Source organism: Meles meles, chromosome 7 (genome assembly GCF_922984935.1).
Source record: "Meles meles chromosome 7, mMelMel3.1 paternal haplotype, whole genome shotgun sequence".
NCBI classification, from domain to species: Eukaryota; Metazoa; Chordata; class Mammalia; order Carnivora; family Mustelidae; genus Meles; species Meles meles.
In genome coordinates, this window is record NC_060072.1 from 66,646,583 (window position 1) to 66,672,202 (window position 25,620).

Sequence of the window (25,620 nt, forward strand, 5' to 3'; positions counted from 1 at the left end):
CTACTAGATGGTAAGACACAGAGCAATCTGGAAGTCCTCACTGATAATGGCAGACCTGTCAATCTAGGTTCCCAAAATGGCTGAGTCAAGCAGAATGCAAACCAACTTGGTCCACATTGTACTATGATGTAAGTAAGATTTGGGGAGTATTATTCAGCTTCAGGGAAATACAAATCAAAAGTACAATGTGATACCACCTCACACCAGTCAGAATGGCTAAAACTATCAAAATAGGAAACAACAAATGTGGGGAAAGGAGAGCCCTCTTACACTGGGAATACAGTGGGTGGGAATGCAGACTGACAGAGCCACCCTGGAAAACAGTATGGAGACTCCTCAAAAAGTTGAAAATAGAATTACGCTATGACCTAGAAATTGCACTACTAGGTTACAAATGTAGTGATCAGAAGGGGCACCTGCCCCCCAGTGTTTATAGCAGCAATGTCCATAATAGCCAAACTATGGAAAGAGTCCAGATGTCTATCAACAGAAGAGTGGATAAAGAAGATGTGATATACACACACATATACACAAAATGGAATATTACTCAGCCATCAAAAATAAATATTGCCATTTACAACAGTGTGGATGGAACTAGAGGGTATTATGCTAAGTGAAAAAAGTCAATCAGAGAAAAACAATTATCATATTATTTCACCCCTAGGTGAAATTTAAGAAACAAAACAGAGAAGAATAGAAGAAGGGAGGGAAAAATTAAACAAGATGTAATCAGAAAGGCAGACAAACCATAAGAGCCTCTTAACCATAGGAAACAAACTGAGGATTGTTGGAGGGGAGAGGGTAGGGAGATGGAGTAACTGGGTGATGGGCATTAAGGAGGACACATGATGTAATGAGCACTGGGTGTTTGATACAACTGACAAATCACTGAACTCTACCTCTGAAACTAATACACGATATGTTGATTAGTTGAATTTAAATTAAAAAAAAAGAAACTGCTTCTATCTTCATGTTAGTTGAATAAAAACATTTGGGGATTGTTACAGCATCTAGTGTAACTTGACAAATACATGAATTAATATAAAATGTAGAAGATATTTATTGAAGCAAAATTAAAAGTTTACTAAAAGAACTGTACCATATTATCAATACAATGAATCAATATTTTAAGGAATCTAAAACAAATAGAAGATTAATCTATAAATCCATTTAATCCCAATAAAAATCTCAAAATACATATGGAAATTTTAAAATTAAGTCAGAAATTGATATAAAAGAATAAAAATAGCTTCCTGCCATGCCTCCTCCCTGGCCACGCTCCTTCCAGGCACTCGCCTTCTCCCAACAAGCATCCTGCAGCTGTGGGGACCGCCCCCCACCTCCCCACTGCCCCCACTCCTGGCAGCACCATGATAGATCAGGCCTTTGCGACACTGACCACGAATGATGCCTACACCAAAGGAACCTTGGTCCTGGGCTGTCTCTGAAACAGCACTAGGAAGCTGACTGTTCTTGCCACCCCACAGGTCTCAGACTCCATGAGAAAAGTTTTAGAGACAGTCTTTGATGAAGTCATCACTGTAGATGTCTTGGACAGTGGCGATTCCGCGCATCTAACCTTGATGAAGAGGCCTGAGTTTGGTGTCATGTTAACTAAACTTCATTGCTGGTCATTTGCACAGTATTCAAAATGTTTGTTCATGAAGGCAGATACTCTGGTCCCAGCAAATATCATGATCTTTTAGAGCAAGAAGAATTGTCCGGGTGGGCTGACTGCTTCAGTTCTGGAGTCTATGTTTATCAGCCTTCAATTGAAACATACAATCCGCTATTGCACCTTGCTTCTGAGCAAGGCAGTTTTGATGGGGGAACCAGGGTTTACAGAACACATTTTTTAACAGCTGGCCAGCAACAGGTATCAGAAAACATCTGCCATTTATTGATAACCTAAGCAGCATTTCTATATACTCCGACCTCCCAGCATGTAAAGCATTTGGTGCAAATGCCAAAGTTGTGCATTTCCTGGGATGAATCAAACCATGGAATTATACTTATGATCCTAAAAAAAGGTGTCAAAAGTAAGTCCCATGATCCCATCATGACTCATCCAGAGTTTCTCAACCTGTGGTCGGATATCTTCACCACCAGTGTTTTACCTCTGCTTGAACAATTTGGCCTTTTTCAAAGACACCCACTCACACCTAAAAGTAGAAGGTGTCTCAGGAGCCATATCCCATCTGTCCCTTGGGGAGATCCCGGCTGCAGCACAGGCTCTTGTGTCCTCAGAAGAATGGAAGGAATGGAGCGAATAGGGCCAGGCTGATTACAGGGGGGCAGATTCCTTTGACAACATCAAGAGGAAACTGGACACTTACCTCCAGTAGAAACACTGCCATTTTCCCATGGACACGTCCTCTTCCCAGGTACTTGTTTCTGATACTTAGTATCTGGAGCTGGGTTAGAAAAGGTCCATTACAGTTGCTACGGGCTTTGCTAGAATCCGTCAGATGAGGGGATTTTGGAGGACAACAGGTGAGAACTGGGCAAAAGTTGTGAAGTAGCAGTTCTGTTACGTGGACAGCATTCTGCTGTCTAATTCTAGGCTTATTCATTCTTCAGCTCATGTGTTGGAAATTCTTAATTTTGCTGATGGCCAGCATTTGTGGGAAAAGTCAAGGGAAAGTCAAGCTAATTAAAATGGCTGTATCAACTCTAAAAATGTGCCAGTGCGGCTCTCCATCAGTCTCCCTTCAAAATGGGACAGGCTATCTCTCTCTTGCTTGAGCATCACACCTTTCACTAGACCTGCATTTTATTTAGAATTGTCCAGAGACTGCCAGAGTATTTTGATTCTGCTTTCAGGTGAAGATAGCCTGTAACACTACTGACTGATTCATAAGCCTATCGACAAACAGTGTTAACTCATTTTATTTCCTAACTGTAGTGTCTGAAATTGTTCACCAGTTTTCTATGTACAGTAAGGCAGCAAGCTAAAACACTTTTGTTCAGTTCTGAATATCTGTAAACAGCTGTGTATTCTCTGATGGTTACTTGCAGTGGCACCTTGTATGAAAATAAAGACTTAACTGCTATAAAAAAAAATTTAAAAAAAGGAATAAAATTGCTAAGATAATTCTAAAAAAGTCTAAGAAGAGAAAATATTTAATTTCCCAGATACAAAAGCTTATTTTAAAGCTATAAAAATTAATACAGATTTATAATTTTGCAATCAGTGGAATAAACTAAAAAGGAAGGCAAAAATCATGTATATATAAAAGTTTAATTGATGATTAAAGTAGCCTTTGAAGTCAAAATGGATTATTTAATAAATGATTTACAAATTAGTAGTCAAAATAGAAAAACAAAGCTACAAAAATAGATTGAGGAAATACGGAAGAATATGTTTATGGCCTCAGGGTAAATAAATTATACAAATTAAAAAGCATAAATAGTGTCCAGATTGTTTGAGGGAAAATCAAATCAAGGGGAAAAAAAGAAATCAACCCCCCCCCCAAAAATGAGCAAAAGAAGTAAATCGGGAAAGTCAAAGATGAAATTAAAATGTTAAATAAGTAAAAAGATGCTCAACCTCACATATAATCAAGAATATACAAATTCAAATGATACAGTAGAATATTTTACCTGTGAAATTAGGCAATTTAAACAAAGTTTGAGAATACCAAATGCTGGCAAGAGTTTAAATAAAATACTGGCAAGAAAGTGAAACCCCCAGAAATGGAATTACAAAATTTGTGTAGGTATTGCTAGACATTATGGGTGAGAGCGTAAATTAGTATTGCCACTCAGGGAAACAATTTAATAATTCAGTAGTATCTATTAAAACTGAAGATAAGCCTGCCCTATGTTTCAGAAATTGTACTTAATTTGTTTCTTTACTGGATAAAAATTCTCAGTGTGTGCCTAAGGAGGCTGAATCAAGACATTCATTGCTGCATTGTTTATATTACTGAAAAATAACAACCTAAGTGTCCATCCTATGGGAATAGTTAAACAAACTTTGATCTATTGCTCTGCACTAATTCTAAAAAACGCCACAGGCTTAAATGTATTAATATGGATATAAGTTGAAGATACATTACAGGAAGGTAGAAAGTGGTGCTCCTTATATCTGCAAGCCCAGTGATGGCGATATTCACATTTTCTGCCCAGTACCTGGTCACCAGGCTTCATACATATTGAGGAGCAAGATATGGGTCATCTGATTGCTGGGATGAATCATGGCTGCCATAGTGAAGTCCTGAAGCAACCATTGTGGTGGCAGATTCTTGATTTCCCAACTAATTAACCATGGCAGAGATACCAGACCTCTCGGCAGGCCAGAAGTGCATTGCTCTTCTGGGAGTCCTTTAGAGAAGCCAAGCCTAAGTCTGGTTTCCTAGATCATCCAATTTTTTTTAAGAGTTTATTTATTTATTTATTTAACAGAAAAAGACACAGCAAGAGAGGGACACAAGCAGGGGAAATGGAAGATGGGGGAGCAGGGTTCCTGCTGAGCAGGCTGCCCAATGTGGGTCTCTATCCCAGGACCCTGGAATCATGACCAGAGATAAAGGCCGGCACTTAACAACTGAGCCACCAGGAGCCCCTAGATCATCCAATTCTTTTAGAAGCATCTAATTTCCTGAATTATATCCCTTTTTCTTAAACTAGGTAGAGAGATTTCTGTTATCTGCACCTGAAGCTTGACAGACCGAGTATTTGGTTCCACAGAAGTGGCTAAGGACAACAGATTTTCAAGGTTGAGAATTTGAGATTGTTTACATTTCATTTGTTGGTTTTGAGCAGTGACAACCTGGGTAGCATTAAAGGATAGGATACTGATAGTCTAAGGAAACTTAAATTATTATCTGTGTTCACTTGGAATAAAATGCTGATTGAAGGTGTGGTGGTGTTGGCAGATCAAGTGGTGACTGACTGCCTTTAAGTGCTACCTACGACACGCGAAACACAAGGACTGTGGGATGGAATGGTCACCTCCTAAAACCCCAGGGAACACTTTTTATTATGGAGTTCGGGTTTTAAATTCTTTTTTTTTTTTTTTAAGATTTTATTTATTTATTTGACAGAGAGAGATCACAAGTAGGCAGAGAGGCAGGCAGAGAGAGAGGGAAGCAGGCTTGCCGCTGAGCAGAGAGCCCGATGCGGGACTCGATCCCAGGACCCTGAGATCATGGCCTGAGCCGAAGGCAGTGGCCTAAACCACTGAGCCACCCAGGCGCCCCCGGGTTTTAAATTCTTAATCCCAAGAATGGCAAGAGAATTAGGAAGGAAGTGTATACAACGTTCCTAACAAATCTACCTCTAATGGCCACGATATAGTCGAAGATCAAAGTAAAAAAGCAAACTTTTAAACACCTAAATTAACAATGGAGGTTTAATCCATTTCCTATTTGAAGGTTGTGAAAGTTAAGACACTGACTGGGAAAAAGCAAAACCCCAAGAAATAGAATTCTCAACTTTTGTCAGATACCAAAGATAGAGAATGTCTCCAATCCCTGAATCCACGGAGCCTCCTTCATTCTGTCTAATGAAATGAATCCTTCCCAGCTAGAAGATACGGACTGATCTCACTGGAGAGAGTTATTTGTGAGAGAATGCCACTTCTCTTAGAGCCTTGTCTCTCCATCTGTCATGGCCTCCACACCTTAATTGAGACTCAGACCTCAGCATTCTTCAGAGGACCAATTGGAAAGTCAAAATTGGAAGGGAAGGATGGTCTATAAAAGAACTATAAAGGTTTACTCATTTATAGCAAAGAAAACTGGAGAATATGTGTGGAAATGAATTCTAAAGTTTTTTTTAGAAAAGGGGCAAAAATATATGATTTTACCTCATGCTGAATGTATCAACGTGTACACATGAAAGATTCTTAATCCAGTGTTAACCCAAGGAGCCAGATAACCAGAAGTATCTCTGCACAGAAGATAAATCAAAACCTGACTCCAATCGTAAAGACAATGCTTTTGTCAGAGAGGAAAATCTTCCTCTACTCTTTGGTCCTTCTAGCTGCCCTTAGAATCAGATTGACATGAGAAAAAATAACAGGAGGAAATGAAAGTTAATACGCATATGCACAGGGAACCCACACAGACATGAAATTCCAAACAATGAGCAGCATGAGGCTTAGATAGTTGAACTGCAGAGACAGGTAGGGTCAGAGGATACGAAGGGGAGGAAGGCCAGGAGCAGGAAGGTGAAAAGACATGTTTTAAAAAACCATGATTGCCCTATTATGGAGGTAAGTTTCTTGGGTAACAGGGAGTCTTTGTTAATATCTCTCTCCCTTTTCAATGTAAATCAAAGCTGTTGAAGAGGAGGCAGAGAACTTTTTCTGCAGCTGCTGGGTTTTGATTACTTTTAACTAAAATTAATCTTTATGCCAAAATGTCCCATCTTGGGGTAGCCTGTTCATGGCCCCTACACTTTGCATATGTTAACTTATTTATTCTTTTCAATGACCCTATCAGGAAACTATAACTACTATACTGTGAAACAGAGAGAATGAATAACCTATATAACACAGCCAGCAACCAGCAGAGATAGGACTGAACCATTTTTCAGAAAGAATACACCAATTCTACTGGGGATTCTTTCCCACAATTCACCCACACTATATCATGCTATAGAGCTATCTAGGAGGAAACATATTATAAGCATTAGCAAAAGCAGATTATGCTTTTCACCTTCTTTCTAAGGAAAGTAACCCAAATGAATATAAACTTGTAACAAACAGGTGATCGATAAAGAGAAGACACAAAAATGGGGGCAAAACATTAAAAAAGGGAAATAAAGACAAAAAAAGAGGAGCCAAAAATCATTGAAAGGTATAGGTAAGACAACAAAGTTAAATCGGGTGGATAAGAAAATTCTTCAGGGTCCCCTGTGTGGCTCAGTCGGTTAAACGTCTGCGTTCAGGTCAGGTCATGATCTCAGGGTCCTGGGACCCAGCCCTGTGTCAGTCTCCCTACTTAGCAAGGAGTCTGCTTCTTCCTCTACCTCCATCACCCCACCCTTCCGCCGACTTGTGCGTGCACGCTCTCTCTCTCTCAAATAAATAAAATCTTCTACAAAATTATTCAATACACTTCCCTTGAAAATTAAAATGTGACTATTAAATTAAAAGCTTAGTTACCAGGTAGAAAATGATGGTACGATTCCCTCTGCCCTTTCCCTTTAGAAGTGAATCACGGTTCATTTCCTGTTAGAATCATAAAATCATAGACTATTAAAGCAGGAAATGACCTCAGAAGTCATCTAATGCAAGCCCCACTTTGCTTTATATTTATATCCCAAAGTGTTCCAACAGAAGCTTTCTAACTCATTTTCACTAACATGTTTTCATGTGCTATCGAATAATGTATGAGCAATTCAGGGAATTCTCAGAGATGACAAGCAAATAAGTTCCATGTACTCTAAGTTATTGTATAAGGGCCAAAATAATTGATGGCATCTTTCAGATTAGGAATCTTGATGAGATCAAGTCATAATTTTCAAATGAAGAGATTACCCTGTCTTGATGTTGGAGGAAAAGAGTACCCTGGAAATTATCTTCCTAGATAATGTGGACAATGGCATGAAATGTCTAAGAAAAAACAGCCATTTCGTTGTTATGAAAATGTTTGAACATTATGTCTTTGGTGGTCAGAGAAAGAAAGCAGCATCCCTTTTGGCCAAGGAGCAAATTGTTTAAATGTCTGCTAACTTAGTCATAGTGGTTTATAGTGGTTTTTTATCAAAACAGATTCCAGAGTTAATTTTGACATGTTTATGCCTGCTAATTGAGAAGATGTCACTTTTTTTCTTAAGACTGCTCATTTTGTTTACATATCTAGCTGGCACTTACATTGCCTTACCACTCTCATCTTTCACTTTCCAGATCTTGTCTCATTTCCGTGTAGTTTACAGCCCAATTAATTATAACTAACAGATTGCGTGGGACCTGTTTTATGAAAATGTGATTATATTGTGTCGTAGAAGTATCCTCTAAATTTGACAAGACTATACTATTCAGTTGAAGGACTCCTGTATTTACATTTAAAGGGATCATTATCATAAACGCATGATTAATATACATCATCAAATTATACTCAGTCTTTCTTGTAAATATGTCAATTAGAAGATCAAATGATTATGAGAGTTTTGACCTGGATTGCAGAATAGTGAGGAAAATGAGTAGTTGAACTGATTGATGTGTATTAAGGATGTATGTATCCTTCTTTACTAAATATAGAATAAAAATGCATTTAGAAATATGTCTAAGAGAAAATATGTCTAAGAGAAAACAAGTTTCAAAAATCATAAGAGATACCATGAAAAAAATTTATGTCAAAACTTAGATGAAAGGATAGGTTTCCAAAACTGATTTAAGAAATATAAAATCCAATAAGCCAAAACCCATTAAAGAAATTAAAAGTCAGGATCCAGTCCTGCATAGGGCTCCTTGCTCTGTGATGATGGTGCTTCTTCCTCTCTCTCAGCCACTCCCCTGCTTATGCTCTCTCTCTCTCTCTCTCTGTGATAAATAAATAGAAATAAAACCTTAAAAAAAAAGAAATTAAAAGCCACCTTATCCCAAGGGAATCAGACCTAAATAACTTCAAATGTGACTTTGAACAAACTTTAAAGAAAGGGGTAATCCCCATATCATAAATTTGTTTAAAAAAATAGAAACATTGGAAAACTATTAATTTATTTATAAAATTAAAATAAACTTCATGCCCCATGCAGACATGAGGAGCCCAAGAAAAGAAAATTATGGATTAATTCACTTATGAACATAGAAGTACAGATACTAAATAATATACTAAAAACCTGATTTTGACAGTGTATAAAGAATACACTTTAATTGTAGGGTTTATCCCAGGAATGCCTACATAATTCAACATCAGAATATCTAATATTATCATTCACTATACTAGCAGAAATGAAGGGGATAAGACATATGATCTCTCAACATATACATTCTTCAATAAATGGAGGAAATAGTCAGGTAAGCATTCATAATAAAAACACTTTGCACACTAAAAATAGAATGGAATTTTCTTCAACCTTCCTTCTTCCTTCACTTAAAATGATAAACTTTAGACTTATACTATATCAGGAATAAGAATGTCTGCTATTATGGCTTCCATTTAACATTATGTTATTTTTTTTAAAAAGATTTATTTATTTATTTTAGGGAGAGAGAGAGCACAGGCAGGTGATGGGCGCAGAGGGAAAGACAGAATCTCGGACTCCCCACTGAGTGTGGAACCCAACGTGGGGCTCGATCTCAGGACCCTGAGATGATGACCACAACCAAAATCAAGACGCAGAAGCTTAAACTACTGAACCATCTAGGTGTCCCAACATTATGCTATTTTTAAAAAGCCATCATAATCTGAAAGGAAAGATAAAATAATTCTTCTTTGTTGATGATATCTACTAGAAAATAGAATCTATATGAGTAATTAGAACAGTTTCAAGATAAATTATCAACACATAAAAATATATAGCATAACTAAAACCAGTAATAACAATAGAAAACTGGGTAAAAAAATTTATTTTAGGAACAAAAATATAATAGTCCCAGAAAATATGCAAAACCTTTTGAAGAAAAGTTTTAATAAAATTATTGAAGAACACTATCAATTCAAATAAGTGAAGATTTATGCTATGGTCCTGCATGGTAAAATTTAGGGATACCAACACTCTCCTGAAGAAAAATCAAACAATAAGGAAGAAGCAAAGGATATGTACAAGCAGTTTACATAAAAGGAAATTCAAATAATCATAAACCTATGCATGCAACTGTGGCAAACTAACTTAGACTGCAAATAGAATAAATTCTCAGACCATTGACAGTTCTTGATGCCATCTCAAGAGCTAATAAAATACACACACACAAATCAGTGAAACTATAAAAAATATGAATAAAACAACTAACCAATTTGACTTAATTCACAGATCAAGAATATCACATCCAATAACTGAAGAAATAAATACAAAAATGAGACATATTTTAAAGTTTATTCTGGGTCATAAAGCAAACCTCGATAAATTTCAAAGAACTGAAATTCTAAGTGTGTATCCCATGACCAACATAGAATTAAATTATGGAATAGAATTAAAGATAACAAAAAAAATCTTTAAATGCTTGGAAATTAGGCCCATATGCTTAAGAGGAAATCACAAGGCAAATTAGAAATTAGAATGATAATAAAAAACAACTTATCAAGATTGGTGGGATGCAGCAAAAACAATGTTTAGAGGGATATATATTGATTTAAATACAGATATTAGAAAAGAAAAAGAGATTTTTAAATCAATGACCTATACTTCTAACTTAAGAATCTGGAAAGGGGAAACAAATTAAACTCAAAGGAAATAGGACAAAAGTAATAAAAATAAGTGGTGATGGGCACCTGGGTGGTTCAGTCAGTTAAGCATCTGTCCTCAGGTCAAGTAATGATCACAGGCTTCTGGACTAGAGCCCCACATGGGGAATCTCTGCTCAGCAGGAAGTCTGCTTCTCCCTCTCCCTCTGCCTGCTGCTCTTCCTGCTTGTGCGCTCTCCTTCTCTCTCTATCAAATGAATAAACAGAATCTTTAAGAAACAAATAATTGGTGAAATCAATAAAATAGAAAAATTAACAACGCTTTAGCTTTGATTCTTTGGACACATTAAAAACACCAATCAACACTTAACAAGAGAAAAAGAACACAAATGACTAATATGAGGAAAAAACAGAGAGCATCTATACAGATCCCCCCACACCAAAAGGATAATAACAGCATAATATGATCAACTTTATGCCAATAAAATTGAAAAACACAGTGTACAGATTCTTGGAAAACATGATTTACCAAAAAAAAAAAAAAAAAATGACCCTGAAGAAATGGAGCATCTGTACATGCCTACATCCTTAAAACAAAAAAAAATCAAATCCATTGTAAAAAAATTTTCTCATCAAAACTCCAGATGTAATGCTCACTTTGGCAGCACATATACTAAAATTAGAAAGATACAGAGAAGATTAGCATGGCTCCTGTGCAAGGATGACATTCGAAACTCTAGATGTAGATGATTTTACTGGTGTATTCTTCCTATGAGTGAAAGAAGAAATAATGCCAATCTTACATAAGTTCTTCCATAGAATAGAAAAAACAAGCAATTCACCAACTCCCAACTCGTTTTATGACCCAGCAAAGCTCTGACACTAAAACCTGAAAATAACTAAGAAAGGAAAATATGGGCCAACATTTCTTATGAATACAAATATGAATATATTAAATAAAACCTTAGCCAACAGAATCGAGTTTTATATAAAAAGGATGATACACCAAAACTAAATGAAATTGCTCTGAAAATCAACCAATATAATTCACCTAATTAATGAACAAGGGAGATAAACCATGAGATTACTTCAACAAACACAGAAAACATATTTGATCATATTCAACACACATTTATTATTTAAAAGAAAAATACTCAACATGCTAGAAGTCGCCAAGATTTTTGTTAATCTGATAAAAGGTATCTACAAAGTAAAATCTTAATGGCCAACATAACACAGTAAAATATTGACCATTCCATCCTCCAACCCCTGAGAGTGGCAGGAAGACAAGATTTCCACAACCACCAGTTCTATTTGATACTGGAAGTCCTGACTAGTTCAAAGAAGCTGTAAAAAATGTTTTTGAGAATAAAAGGTTGAAAAATAACTAGTAAATGGTTATTACTCACAGATGGTGTAATTATATAATCAGAAAGTTCGAAATGATTTACAAATGATTAGAAATACTAAGTGAATTTAGGAAGGCTGCTAGAGAAGGTAAACATTCTGTTTTGTGTTTACCCCACAGAGGTAGGCTATAACCCTTCCCAATTAAGAGGTAGGATGTTGATGCTGTTGACATTCCAGAGACCTAAAGAATTTAAAAGAAAGTTTACTGTTAGCACAAGGGACTCCTAGTGAGAGCAGGAAGGGTACAAACAGGTCCAAGAGGGCTCAAATGGAGCAGAGTGAGTGGTTAGGCCTTTCCAGTGGCAAGGGAGCAGGACCAGGGACAAGTTCCTGAGGGAGGGCTGGGAATTTGCCAAGTTTGTATTTTCCCACATGTCCTAAGGGAGAGAATTCATTTGGATTTTCTTATCAATTATGTCTAGATATGGAGCAGAAGGGACAAAGGAAGCTGGGTCTTATAAGAACTCAGAAGTCAAACATCAAAACATGGAATCAGACTCTTACATGACCCCAATCAGCTGTATTTCTGTACACAAGTAAAAACAGAAATAAAAACGAAACACTTGGAAAATTAAATTTCAAAGAACTTCTATTTATAGGAGCATCAGAATACATCAAATACCTACAATAAATCTAATAAAAATGGAAAAATCTTAAAACTGCTCAAACTACTAGAATTACTGAGGAAAATGAAAGGATTTAACAAATAGAGGAATATGCTATGTTAATGGACTGAAAGATTCAACGTTGGTAAGATGTGGATTCTCCCCCATATTGATCTATAGGTTTAATGCAATTGCAACAACAAAAAAAAATATCAGGAGGTTTTTTGTGGTGTTGACAAAACTGCTGATAAGTATGCGGTCTGAGCCCAAGGACTGAGCTGGGTGATTAGATAATGGCAGGCATTATCAAACTCAATGACTTCATCCTATGCTAGGAAAATGAATTTCCAGAAGGAGCAAGTATTCTTGTTTGTAAATCAGAGCACACTTCCTCCTATAGACACTGTTGAAGATACTGTACCCATGTTTGCCTCTTGATTCTTTTCTTTCATGGTGACCAATCTCCCATTTGATTGACCTCTCTCTTCAAAATCACTATATTACACTCTGCAAACTTGGTACTGATGAGCTCATATTGAATTCCAGCTAATAGTTCTCCCTTCCCCCACCCCCAATCTTATTAGCAGGAAAAGTCTCTCCTCCAAGACTTTTCCTTTTCCCACCCATTTCCAAATAGTCTACAAATTTTAGGGCTTACTCCATGCACATAATTCTGCTTCCAAAAACAAGGCAAGGCGTGGTGAGAGCTAGAAGTCATCGTCGCTCTTGCTTCTGGCTGCCACGTGGTGCCCTAGTTCACAAGCAACCGTGTAGCCAACATGCCCGTTATTGCTGGGACACCTCAGAAAGGTTCCCATTCAGGCTGCAGAAGAGCACAGGGAGGGCGCAGTCTATTTAAATTCTAATTCAGTGTTCAGCTAGCATCCCCCAAGCACTAGCACCTTACAGGGCAATGCATTTGAAGACCCTCCAGCCTCGGACATTTATTGGGCTAAAATCTAGTTCGTCTACCAATCTTTTTACTATGGTGCAAGCCTGAGTTACCCACCTAAATAAATAGCCACCCAACTCCCACCGTTGGTGTACCTCCCTCCTACTTCACCCCTCTTTCCATTTTCTCAAACAGAAGCAGTGTTTTACGGAAGTGCTCTTCAGAGTTTGGTCCAGGGAACCACAGCGGCAATTACTCTCACCTGGGAGCTTATAGGAAAAGCAAAATCTCACGCCCAACTGCTGACCTTCAGAATGAGAAACTCAAGGGTAGAACCTAGGAATCTGCATTCAGAAAGCATTCCAAATTGTCCTCGTGCACAATAAGGTTTGACTAGCACTGTCCTACAGTGTTCTGATATCCCTTTTTATAGCAAAAACAGATGTGTTCGTATTTTCGGCTTACAGCTCTGTCTCCGCTGAGGAACCATTCCATTTAAGAGCCTGTTTCTCCTCTTCATAACTCCCTAGTCATGCTCTTAGCAGTTGGAAGATTGGAAAAGTGCAGCCACCTTCTGAAAGAAAATCCTACCTTCAGACAAATGCCTATATACATAGAAATCCAAGGGACCGTGCAAGAGAAATTTCGCTTTTCCCTCGAGGCACCTGTTGGTCTACACTGAGCAGGTCAAGATGGCAGATGACATTACGCTTGATGGACTGGCCACCTTTGCTGCAATCCTTTCAGTCTTTTTTTTTTTTTAAATCTTCATTGCATCTGCTACATCCTGCCTCCTCGTCTTCTGATGTACATTCAAAACAATAATTATACTGCACAACACACTCTTCCCCGAAGGAACTCAGGAGCCCTTGATAAATCATAAAGTTGGCATTTCTAATTCTCTCCATATTCTGCCCTGGGTCATTAGAACATGGGGTTTGGGACAGCAACACACATTTTTAAAGAGATAGGGAAGGAATATAAGCACAGACATAAAGATGCTCCGCCTTTGACAGTATCATATAAACAGACCATCTAAAAACTGCAGGCTGGGGCGCCTGGGTGGCTCAGTGGGTTAAGCCTCTGCCTTTGGCTCAGGTCATGATCTCAGGGTCCTGGGATGGAGCCCCACGTGGGGCTCTCTGCTCAGCAGGGAGTCTGCTTCCCATCTCTCTCTCTGCCTAGCTCTCTGCCTACTTGTGATCTCTCTCTTTCTCTGTCAAATAAATAAAAAAATTAATAAAATCTTTAAAAAAATAAAACAAAAACTGCAGGCTGTTAGGGTTACTGAGGGGTGGGTGTGAGGAAGGGAGCATCAGTGGCCCCCTTACCCTTAACCATAAAAGCTAACGGAAGGGATGCAACAATCTTGGAAAATATCTCCTTTCCCATGCACTGCAAGCACCACTTTCTTGAACAGTGCATCCCCCCCCCCCACTTTTCTTTTCCTAATGCAATGTAGTACATGGAAAAGTCCCAAAATCCGGGCACAAAAAATGTCACTATGCATCCACATGAAGTTAAAAACCAACTACATTTTCCTGCGTAGGTTACACCAATACTTTAGTTTAAAAAGCTAGAGAAAATTTTTCTCGGACTTAAAGGTGTGCCAAAATTTCCTCATCCCAGATATAGAAGCCATATACGTAGCCTCCGCATTTGAGACACATCCTTAAGTAGGAACCCCCTCCCCATTTCCACCCTCCGTCTTACTTTTCTCTCCACCAGAAAGCTGTTTGGCAAATTACAAAGAATAATGTGGTCTTTTCTGACAGTTTGGCTTGGGAGGCCCAAATGTAAACTCACATCACTGCTACCCATGAATGATTTTATTCATTGTAAGGCACTTATTTTCTTTTATTCAAATACGCTTTTTCAGACAGGCAATACACCGAGAGGAAGTGGAAGAGGTTTATTGTGGGAGGGAGACTTACCTGATGATCTCTACATTGAAATTATTAAAAATTACCCTGAAACTCCCATCTAGGACTGCATTCCTTGTTTTGCATATCCAAGCCCCTGACACATGAAGGTGTGTGCGGGCGTGGGTGTGTTTACGGCTGTGTGAGCCTGGTTTGTTTAGGGAGAGGGCCCGCTTCGCCGTCGCCACCCACTCCGTCTCAAAACCGAAGGTGTTCTGAGGCGCCCCTGAGTTACCTGGAAGTGGATCCACCATACTTCAGTCCCAGCACGTCTCTCTTCAAAATGTGGCTCAGGAGTCCCTGAAGGAAACCACACAGTGTTAAGACTAAACATTCTTGAGTAAGCCTCAGTTATGGCAAGTTCAACAGCCTGGCCGTTGAGAAAGCAGTTACCGAAATTTTCCAAATAAATAAAGCAAACAAGTTACTTCAGGAAGAAGTTCACATCTATATGATTTATAATACTGGGAGTTGGCCCATTGAGGCAGGAGGAACCCAGTGAACCAGCAGTAAACCAGAGGCCACCCAGGCACTCGGGGCTGCCTCCAAGGTTTGAGTTCACGTCCAACCACCTACTGAATCCTCGCTAGGAGTTACTCTGTTTAGAAGGTGATGGCATCTTCCAGCATCCTGCAAGAACTACTGGCCCGAGCTGTATCATCCAGTCTCTAAATGGGTTAATATTAACAGGGGGAAAAAAATAGGAATCCTATTTAGAGGCCGCTGGCAGCAAGCAAATAGAGAGAAAAAAAAAATACTCCTCCAAAATCAATGTTTGCTTTGCTGAGGGCCTCCTTAGGTGTACATTGGAAACAATTCCGTCTGTCTCCCACAGTTAAGTCACCCTGCAGCCTCGTATGCCAGCCAGGAGTACTTAGCAGTCCAGAATCAACAGGTTGCTGCTGCTGAGCTGTACCAGAACACAGGGGCAAAAGAAGGGGTGGAAAATGTTCTGTGCGACACAGCGGCGTTGATTAATGATGATGATAAAAGATGAGAAGCACCCTGAAGACTCGTGCCTCTCCTGACCCCCCATCCACTCACCTCCAACGGGGCACCATTTCCAAGGATCCTTCCAGCCATTAGAGCAAAAGCTACTGCTCCATAGCTGGTCTCCATAGGGCATTCTCCGGCACTTCCCAATGAAACAGACACATACCCACACACCACGACATACTCTACACATTATGTAGGGGGATATTACGTGTTGATGGAGATATGGAAATGGCTTTAGCCCCATATAGCGTTCTGTCTTGGTACCTTTTAAACGTGTGTAGAGTTAGGAAATAAAGCACATACAGGCATAACTGTGTTTGAGTTATATTACCCCATCTATGTCCTCAGGCAGAGGTATAAACTCCTGCCAATGGACTGGGAATGAATTAAAAATTGACCTGATACTATTAGGTCAATAACGAGACGCGGAGTATCTAAGCTCCTAGGGAGGGACGTTCCCTCCCTAGTTCCCCTTTGGTTCCCCACTAGATAATGAATACATTGATGGCAGTTTTTTGCAAAAATTATGTATCACCAAACTAGAAGTTCTGTCTCAGAGAATTAGAGGTGTAACTATAGATAGTAAGTAGTAGAAGAAACATTTACACTTAAAGTAATTGTCCAAATATTTCTCTAGGTGAAAACAACACACCCGATACATGTGATGATCTTTGAGAATGTCAGGGGTACATATAAGTATTGGCATATGTATTTGTGTAGGTGCACACATATGACACTGGTTATGTGTCCTTCTTTTTATGACACATGGCATTTTTACATGACATGCAACAGGCAGGGAGAAATAGGATAGTCTATAAAGCTGGGAGAAATTGTTTTTTAAAACAAGACAATTAACGATCATGAAGAAAGGACTAAAAACAAACAATAGAATCAGGAAATGGAAGCCACTCACTTGAAGAAAACCTAAGTGTCAAAGATTTTAGAGAAGCTGAATATTCTTCAATAGAATAATACAGAGGACCCAGGAAAACGGTGTTGAAGTTAGAATAAGAATGTGGAGAAATTAAAACAAAACATGTCCCTCCACCTGAGAATAAATAACAAGAAAGCATCTATAGGCTTAAGAAAGTGAAAAGCAAAATTTGTGATGATGTCAGAATACTTCATAAATTTAATGAACCAGGTAGAGAAAAATATGGGAAAAAGAAAGGTCTAGACTTCCTCTGGAAGTTCTTAAGACTCTGACAAAGTAAGGAGTGTGTTGTTTTCTCCTGCAACTGTATTTACTTTAAAAAGGTTAATAAAATGACTGCTAAGCTAGGGAACCCCAAAGGATGGAAGGGTGGGCAACAGCTTTGCAAAGATAAGATAATGGAAGCTAGTTAGGAGTCTAACTGCAAAATCTCCAAGAAGACTCATCACAACAATGCACACTCTGCAGGTTTTCAGGAAGATATCACAGCTGAAGCAAGTGTCTGGAGAGCAAATACAGTAGGGGATTTCCTTAGATAATGTGGAACAGATTCCTTAGATGTGGTGCCAGATGGACGTGGAGCATAAGCAAGATCTAAACATTTGTTTATCTGGGCCCCTGAGATTGGGGCTTGTTTGTAACTGCAGCAGAACCTGGTCTATCCTCACTGATACAATGAAGGCAAAGAATACATTTCCTTCCTCTGAAGCATTCTCACTGTAATTATTACACGGTCAAGATCAAACTCAGTCATATACATGTAATACAGCCAAAGGTTCTGAATACTGTTTGTAGTGTCATGTGAACAACCAGTTCCGTTTCCTTACAGATTATGGTGTTTCGAAGAGGCAATTGCAGAAATTATCACTATGTAGACACAAATGATTGATTGAGGGTGTCATATTAAAACTTAGATTTGGCAATTATAAAGGAAGGCAGGGGTGAAGGTCATGTAACAAGGGATATGAGTACAGTCCAATTCAAGAGTGTGTGTTCATGACGAATAGCATCTACAGAGGGGGGCTCAAAACAAAAAGAGAAAATAAATAAGAAGTTATAGTAGCAATGGTGAAGACCAAGGCAGAGCACCATTTTCCCATACAGAGTCTATTTTCATTCTGAGTTTTCATCCTATGAGCTTGCCTACTACTGTGTGAGAGGCATAGGTCTCCAGTTCCAGCATCCAACCAACAAACAATGGCAGTAAGTTGTGGTGGGGAAAGATCAGAGATAATCAAGGATGGGCTTGGAAGAGACTGTATCCAAGAGATTCCAGAAGGAATAGCAAAAGCAGATTGTTCTTAACCAAAAGTAAAGAAGCTCAACAGGTAGTCAAAGATGACATTACTAATTTCTTGTTTTACAGGCTAATGAACCAGCTCTGGAGCCCCCTCAAATCTTTCGAGGTTAGCTTGGATTGGAGAGTTAAAATGGAGTATTGCTGTTTGTTTATTCCTTACCCATTTCCACAAATAAGTGCATAAGAAAAATGATTCTACCAATCTACACTGGTATTCAAATTGGTGAAAAGAACTTTTGTGTTCTCCTTCTATATGCCTAAGAGGTATATGAAATTTGTACGAAGGGCACGCATTACTTCTCCTCACTTCAGAGGACAAGGTTAGACATCTAATGGTGAAGTGGACAATCAGGCTCTGAAGAAAGAAAATGGGAAATGCAGCCAAGTAACACACAAAAAAGTATATAGTATGGGTCAGATTATACTTGCCCTCACCTGAGTGTCTGGAGGGAGTTGAGAGGGTCTCATCTGAGCTGTAGCCTGAGTTGTTGCTTAGAACCATTTCTAACCATGCATCAGTCTTAGACACCAGGGAAAAGAAGCAGAGACTGCTCGACACCTCAAGTCCCAAGATAGCCAAGCAATCGGTTAAAGGTGACTGAACAGCTTTGGAAGCAAGTGAAAAGAGAAATACAAGAAAGTTAGATTGGGAGACCACCTAAGGCATTTGGAGTTGAACAAAAGAGGTCACCAAAAAACCAGAGGGGCAAAATGGAAAGGATTCAGACAAGGGATTTCATATCTCAAATTTTTCTGGTCAGTCCAGTGCTCATAACAGTATAGTGGTTCACAGAGGACGGAGGTGGAAAGAGCTTTGATACAGGTTTAAGGCACAGGGTGTTGAAGCAGTAACCCCCTCAATGGGGTGTTCCTAGCAAGGTCACCACGTCTCAAAGAGAAATGGACGTTAAGTTCAGTTGCCAGAGGAAATCCCACCTTGAAAGAATCTGTGGTATCTTCTCCCCACCCCCACGAGATAGAAAATGACATTTTCTCCTCTTCAGTTATTTTTCAGTGACCTCCATGGTGGAGGGATGTCAGGGTCATAACTCAACTTGAGAACTGTGTGAAGCAAGGTAAAGGTTTTCTCAACACTGGAAAATCTAAGAATTTGTCTCACACACAGAACTTAGAGTGCCTGACTCTATGAAGAAATTGACGTTTTTACTTAAAATAACTGTTCAAACTGTACATTTGCTAAGTTCTAGAAACATCAGAAGGGCACCACTGACACCCAAGTGAAAAATCCCCACCTTGGCCAAAATGGTTTCGCATAAAAACAACTTACCTACCAAGTAAAACTTTCTGCACTCCTTGTGCCCAGGGAAATTTGGGGCAGGAGAGCTAGTGCCTCCTCTGCAAAGAAGCAAAGATGTTAACCCCAAGTGGGAAAGATGCTTTTAGGTTGAAATGCTGCTGGCTTTACCATCTCTCTTTTTCTCTTGGGAGCCAAGTGGGCGCCTCCCAAATTCACCCCACAGCAGCCCCACACCAAGATCGGTCTGTTGTCCGCCTTTTAACTCGCTCTATATAAACATTTCCCCCTCGCCCGCAGACAGCCGCCCACCTCCGCCTGCCTCCCTGCTCGCTGGCCTCCCCTCCCCAGGCTTCGGCTGGAGGAGCGCCTCGCAAACAACTCGTGCTTTGGGGCTCAATGTTCTTCACGCCTGCCAGTTCTTTCAGGAGGTCGTTTACATGCTTGGCTCTCACATCAATGAGTTACCCTGGAGCAGCCAGTGAAAAGTGCTTTTACTCCTGAAAAATATTAGAGTCCTTTGTTGCAAATGGTGGGTGAATCCATGGCCCCCCATCATGACAGATAATGGCCAACCCAACAAGACTGGACTGTGGCTGCTTCGGGGGGTGATGGCATTCCTGTCAAGGGTGACTCGACAATTTCAGCTCCCAGCTTATGTTTCAGAAATCGTTTGCGTGTTCTCCCGATTCAGCAGACTTCTTCTGGCCCTGCCTACCTGTTCACCCTCTTGTTTGTAAATTGCCATGGTGCGTAACTCTTAATGGGCCAAAAAAGGCACAAAGCTAACATTTACTCATTACATCCACATAGAGCGTAGGAAGAAAAACACCCCCTTGCACACACCCTTTAGAAAAGGCATAAATTTTCACAGGAAAAATATTTCCAGGGGAGCTCTATGTATTTCTTTACTCAGTTGTAATGGCAATATTATCGAATTAGTTTGTGCTGCCTCCAACTTCATATTTTCATTTGGTCCTTTTTCCTCTTAAGTGTACTATAAAAAGATGATTAATCAAAAAAGGAGGGTTCCTTTGATTAAGGAAGTTAGTTATGAGTGGCTAACTTGATGGAGGTGGGAGGTTTCACTCAGCCATTTTATTTTCTTCTCCATGGGAGAGCTAGAAAAAAGTAGGCAATACTACAAAGAAGGAATCACTGGAGTAGGAAAAACCTTTAAAGGAAACTTCAACTTCCACTGCCATCATCAATAAGCAACGCCGAGAATGTTTCTTTGTCTACATTTTATTGCACATTTAATGGGCCTCCAAGTGCTATACAAACATTAAATATGTTTCCAAAAATCCCATGATGGATTGTATAAGTAATCACCATAAAATCATGCTCGTTTCATGACGGGGAAGCTGAGTCAAACCTGAATTGTCAGAAAGGAAATTGTTTGCATTATTGTTGAGTTTACACCTAGAGTCCCACAAAAAGCATTAAAGGAAAAAAAAAAAAGGCAGTGTTGGGAGTATGTACTTTGGAGCCAGAATGCCTTGGTTAGATGCCTGCTTCTGCCTTCTTGTGAGCCAGGTGAACCTGGCAAAGTATTTGGCTTCTTCATGCCTCAGTTTTCTCATCTGTAAAATGGGGATAATAATGGTACCCTCTGTCAAGAATTAGTTTTGAAGATTGAGTCCGTTTTTAAGAGTTGCTTAGAATAAGGCTTTCCTTCTGTAGTAGGTCCTGAAGGGTGGTAGCTGTTGTTGTTTGGTATGAGACATCGGAATGTATAAATACTCAGCCGAAGAAAGAATGTTGAACAGAGAAAGCATGCACGAGGTACGTATTTAGCCTTCTCAGCTCTCAGGCACGTCTGCGTCTACACACCTTCAACGGTGTGTCGTTGGCTGAGGCCAAGAGTGTGCCCCACATGGAAGTCTTCTCGACTTTTATCCCAAGACCCTCACCTCCCGGGCATCCTTTTTCTGGTGTGCTGGAGAAAAGCTTGGGTAACAACACTCTTCTGCCCCTGAAGAGAGAAGTCTAGCTGTCCTTTACAAGGCCAGTCTCAAGACCATTTGTCTCTGACCCTCTGCCACAACTGTTCCCACCTTAAGGATTTAGGAGAAAACCTAATGTTATGATTTGCTCTTGTCTCGTGAATTGAGCCTGAAACCTGAAACACATTTCTGTTTCTAAAAGTTTGGTCCTCCCTCCCAAGCCAGGCCCTGTGCCCTTCACACTTGGTGGCCTCTCCTCGTGGCTTGGCATGCAAAGGAACAATGAACTTGGCACAGACCAAGTGCACACATTTTCTCAGCACAAGTTACCCCTCTGTGTCCAGTGAGCTCCTCATGGGCCCCAGAGATTCGCCATCTGGCTGCATTCTTTGAAGCGTGGTGGGAAAGCTAAATAAAGCTGAGTGTTCTCCTAACACTGCCGCGGTCACTTGAACACGTTGGCATGTGGCTTGAAGGTAGTTTCTATAAGTCCCATCCTTATGAGAAGGGACAAGTGACTTCAGCTCTCTAGACCCAGTCCTCTCAGGTGTAAAATAGCACTGATAACAGACGTCCAGCTCAGTTGTTGTGGGTATTAAAGAAGATATTATCATCTCTTACACTTAGTACGATTATTTTTAATGCTCAGTACAGTTGGCCCTGGAACAATACAGGTTTGAACTGGGTGTATCTGCTTATATGAGGATTTTTTTTTCTTTACAAATACAGTTCAGTACATAAATATATTTTCTCTTTCTTATGATTTTTTAAATCATGCTTGTTTTCTTTTATTGTAAGAATACAGTATATGATATTTATAACACAAAATATTAGTGTTAATCACCTGTTTATTTTACCAGTAATAGTAGGCTATTAGTTAGTCATCCCTATGGATCAGATTGAGATACTGAGCCAGAGAATTGCCCTGGTGTTCTGGCAGTGTTCAATGTAGGGTAAACTCTCCCTTCTTTCCTGTTCCCTGAAGTTATCAATCAAAATCCCAAGTCCTATAATACTCTCTATGTAACAGCCTGTTTCTGAGACACCCCATGGTTCTCTAAGGTTTTCATACTCTCTTCCCACCCCACCCCCCTTTTTTAGATACTCCCTTGCTGTGAAGAGTAATAAACTCAAATTGTCCAACCTGGTCTTTGATGTCATTGGCTTCAAGACATTGACAGTCGTCATCGTTGGCTCCCTGCCACCACTGCCCTTGAAGGGCGCTACCATCCGTGCAACTGTCTCCAGAGAGAAGCTCTCACCCCTACTTTGTGTCGTTTGTTCCAAAATGACTTTGTGTCATTACTTTGTGTCATTAGTACCCACATGAGTACATCTGACTAGATGATAACTGGAGCAGCAGGGAAAATGAGAAACTGGTGTTTTTAAATTTCTTTGCATCCCACCAAGACTCAGAGAGAAGGGAATTTCCCAAACATAGTGAGGACATTTAGAAGGAGAGAGAGGGAGAAGAGATAGAAAGGAAGGAGGAGAAGGAAGGAAGAGGAGGAAAAGAAAAGAAAGCCTGATGTGTTACTGTTAAAGTGACTCCTACAAAAAAAGACAATGAGATAAAGAAAGAAGGAAAGATTGCATTGTACCCCAAAATCAGGACCTGAGAAGATGCCCCTTCCTCCAGCCTCTGGAGACTCGGTGGTGGTAGAGGCAGGAAACTGGGCTGGAGCGCTAGCTACTCCCCTGTATGTTTCCTCGTGACAAGCTTAGTCTTTTGGCTTCCCTCCTGTGTCGGTGAGGATTATTTTTGACCACACAGATCAGGAAAACCCAAATAACAGTGATTTAAATCAGATACAAGATTCATTCCCATTTAGTGGCCGGGTCCGTGGTTCTCAGCTCCCCTTGGCTTGCTGCTTCATCATCCTTAGTACATCTAAGTTCCAGGAGCATAGCTCTTCACCTTGTCCTCTTTACAGGCATCTCTCAGTGAGCAGAAAGAAGAGATGACCAGGAAGTTCTCCTGCTTCCCTTCTCCTCTCAACAACACTTCCTGGAACTCACACACATAACACGCATTATATATCTGAGTGCTCAGACCTTAGTCACAGGCCCGCACCCAACTGAATGGGGGAGATGATGCTGGAGAATCCAGACATTTAGCAGAATGAATGTTAGAGCAGCATCTGGCAGTCCCAGCCACAACTCATTTGAAAATTTTCAGTGCTCTTGAATGAGCAAATGTAAGTGAACTACAGTAACGCATGCACCTTCTGGAGAAAAACTTTTCACCTTCAGAAACACGTACTAAGTTGTCTCAGCCAGCTCCCTGCAATGCTTAACTCACCACTACCAGATTCACTTACCAGGTACAAGCTGGACATTTAAGGCCATGATCAGCCTTTTCTTCTTTTTCCAGATTTTTTTTTCTCAGAACGAGAGGAAGTGATATTGTTAAAGCGGACTCCTTGCAGCCCAATCAAGAAGGATAAAAAAGAGTTTGTTTTAAAAAAGAAGATGAAAGCTAAATTAACAAATATGAAACATATTTATTTCACTTCATTCCCTGCCAAAATGTACATTTGCTGTGGTACAGATAAATGGTTCTCAAATTGTGATCTCGGGGCTATTGGTGGTCCCATATGTCCTAGGTGGTCCTGTGGCTAATTACAAATATGTTCTAAAACTCAGCCTAAATGTGTGTTTTAAATTTGTTTTAATTTACTTGTTGAATTTAAATCTAAATATAAGAATCAATATTTTAAAACTGTAACCTCAGCAATGATTATTAATTTGAGAAAAGATTTCTCAAGATTTGTGTGTGTGTGTGGTAGTGGGGTAGGTGGTCCAGTGGATCTTGCCCAATCTTCATGTTCTGCGACTGTAAAAAAATGGAAGGGATGGAGCCTATCCTCTTCAACAGAGGATGATCCATGGGGCTAGAAGACTAAAATCATCAATGAGAGAGGACCCAACAGTAAGCTTGATGTCAAAATACAGGAATCCATGTAGGGTCGATGAAGTGAGCTTTCTGCAGGAATGAACCTACAATAGCTTACTTTACATTGGGAACTGGAGTCATCTCATGGTGATGCAGAGACCAACGAAGACACCCTTAAAATGTAACCGAGGTTAAAGAGGTCAATTTAAGCTTGAAAATGTTAACATTACTACCAAACTGGGGAGTAAAAACACATGATAGGTTGATCGAGTTAAAAAGAAAAAAAGTATCTGAGAATAAAAATATTGTAGGTTTCTGTAGTTTTGTTTTGTTTTTCAGAGAAACGGGCACATGAAAGAAGTACATTGTAGTTCGTAGTGGATGGTCATTCCATCAATCAGCTCTTGCTGATGGCATTATTTCTTATATTACACCAACACTATCATAATTCTGGATTCAGCAAGTAGTTTTCTAATTTTTAAAAGATTTTATTTATGTATTTTTAAGAGAGAGGGAGAGACAGGGGGAGAAGCAGACTCCCCACTAAGCAGGGAGGCCCACTCAGGGCTCCATCTCAGAACTCTGAGATCATGACCTGAGCCAGAAGCTAGATGCTTAATAGACTGAGCTACCCAGGTGCCCCATAATTTTCTATTTAATTTGGTTTCACAAGTGGATACCGATCCCTGATTGAAATGTGTATGTATGTGTAAGCTTGCCCTTGGGATTTAAAATTGGCTACTTTTTATTTATTTATTATTTATTTATTTATTTATTTTTCAGCATAACAGTATTCATTGTTTTTGCACAACACCCAGTGCTCCATGCAACACGTGCCCTCCCTATTACCCACCACTTGGTTCTCCCAACCTCCCACCCCCGCCCCTTCAAAACCCCCAGGTTGTTTCTCAGAGTCCATAGTCTCTCATGGTTTGCCTCCCCTTCCAATTTCCCCCTAAAATTGGCTACTTTTAATTCATTTCTTTTTATTCATTTATGGTGCTTTACTGGCACCTACTTAGCCTTAGAGACTGGAGATTAGGAACTGAAGATTCACTAGTTGTCTCTTGAAGGATAAGATCCTATGGATCGATTTACAATACGTGAATAAATAAAAAAAATTTTTAAACCATGGAAGACCAACCTTGGTAGTCTCTTGAAATAGC

The 25,620-nt window shown here is 39.6% G+C and overlaps 1 non-coding gene and 1 pseudogene across 1 annotated transcript; both read left to right on the forward strand.

Moving 5' to 3' along the window:
* The first annotated feature begins 1,370 nt into the window (after positions 1–1,370).
* Positions 1,371–2,347, forward strand: LOC123947659 (annotated as a pseudogene).
* Positions 2,348–10,947: 8,600 nt separating this feature from the next.
* Positions 10,948–11,055, forward strand: LOC123947767. Its single transcript, XR_006819809.1, has one exon. It is a non-coding gene; the product is annotated as a U6 spliceosomal RNA (small nuclear RNA).
* The last annotated feature ends 14,565 nt before the right edge of the window (positions 11,056–25,620 follow it).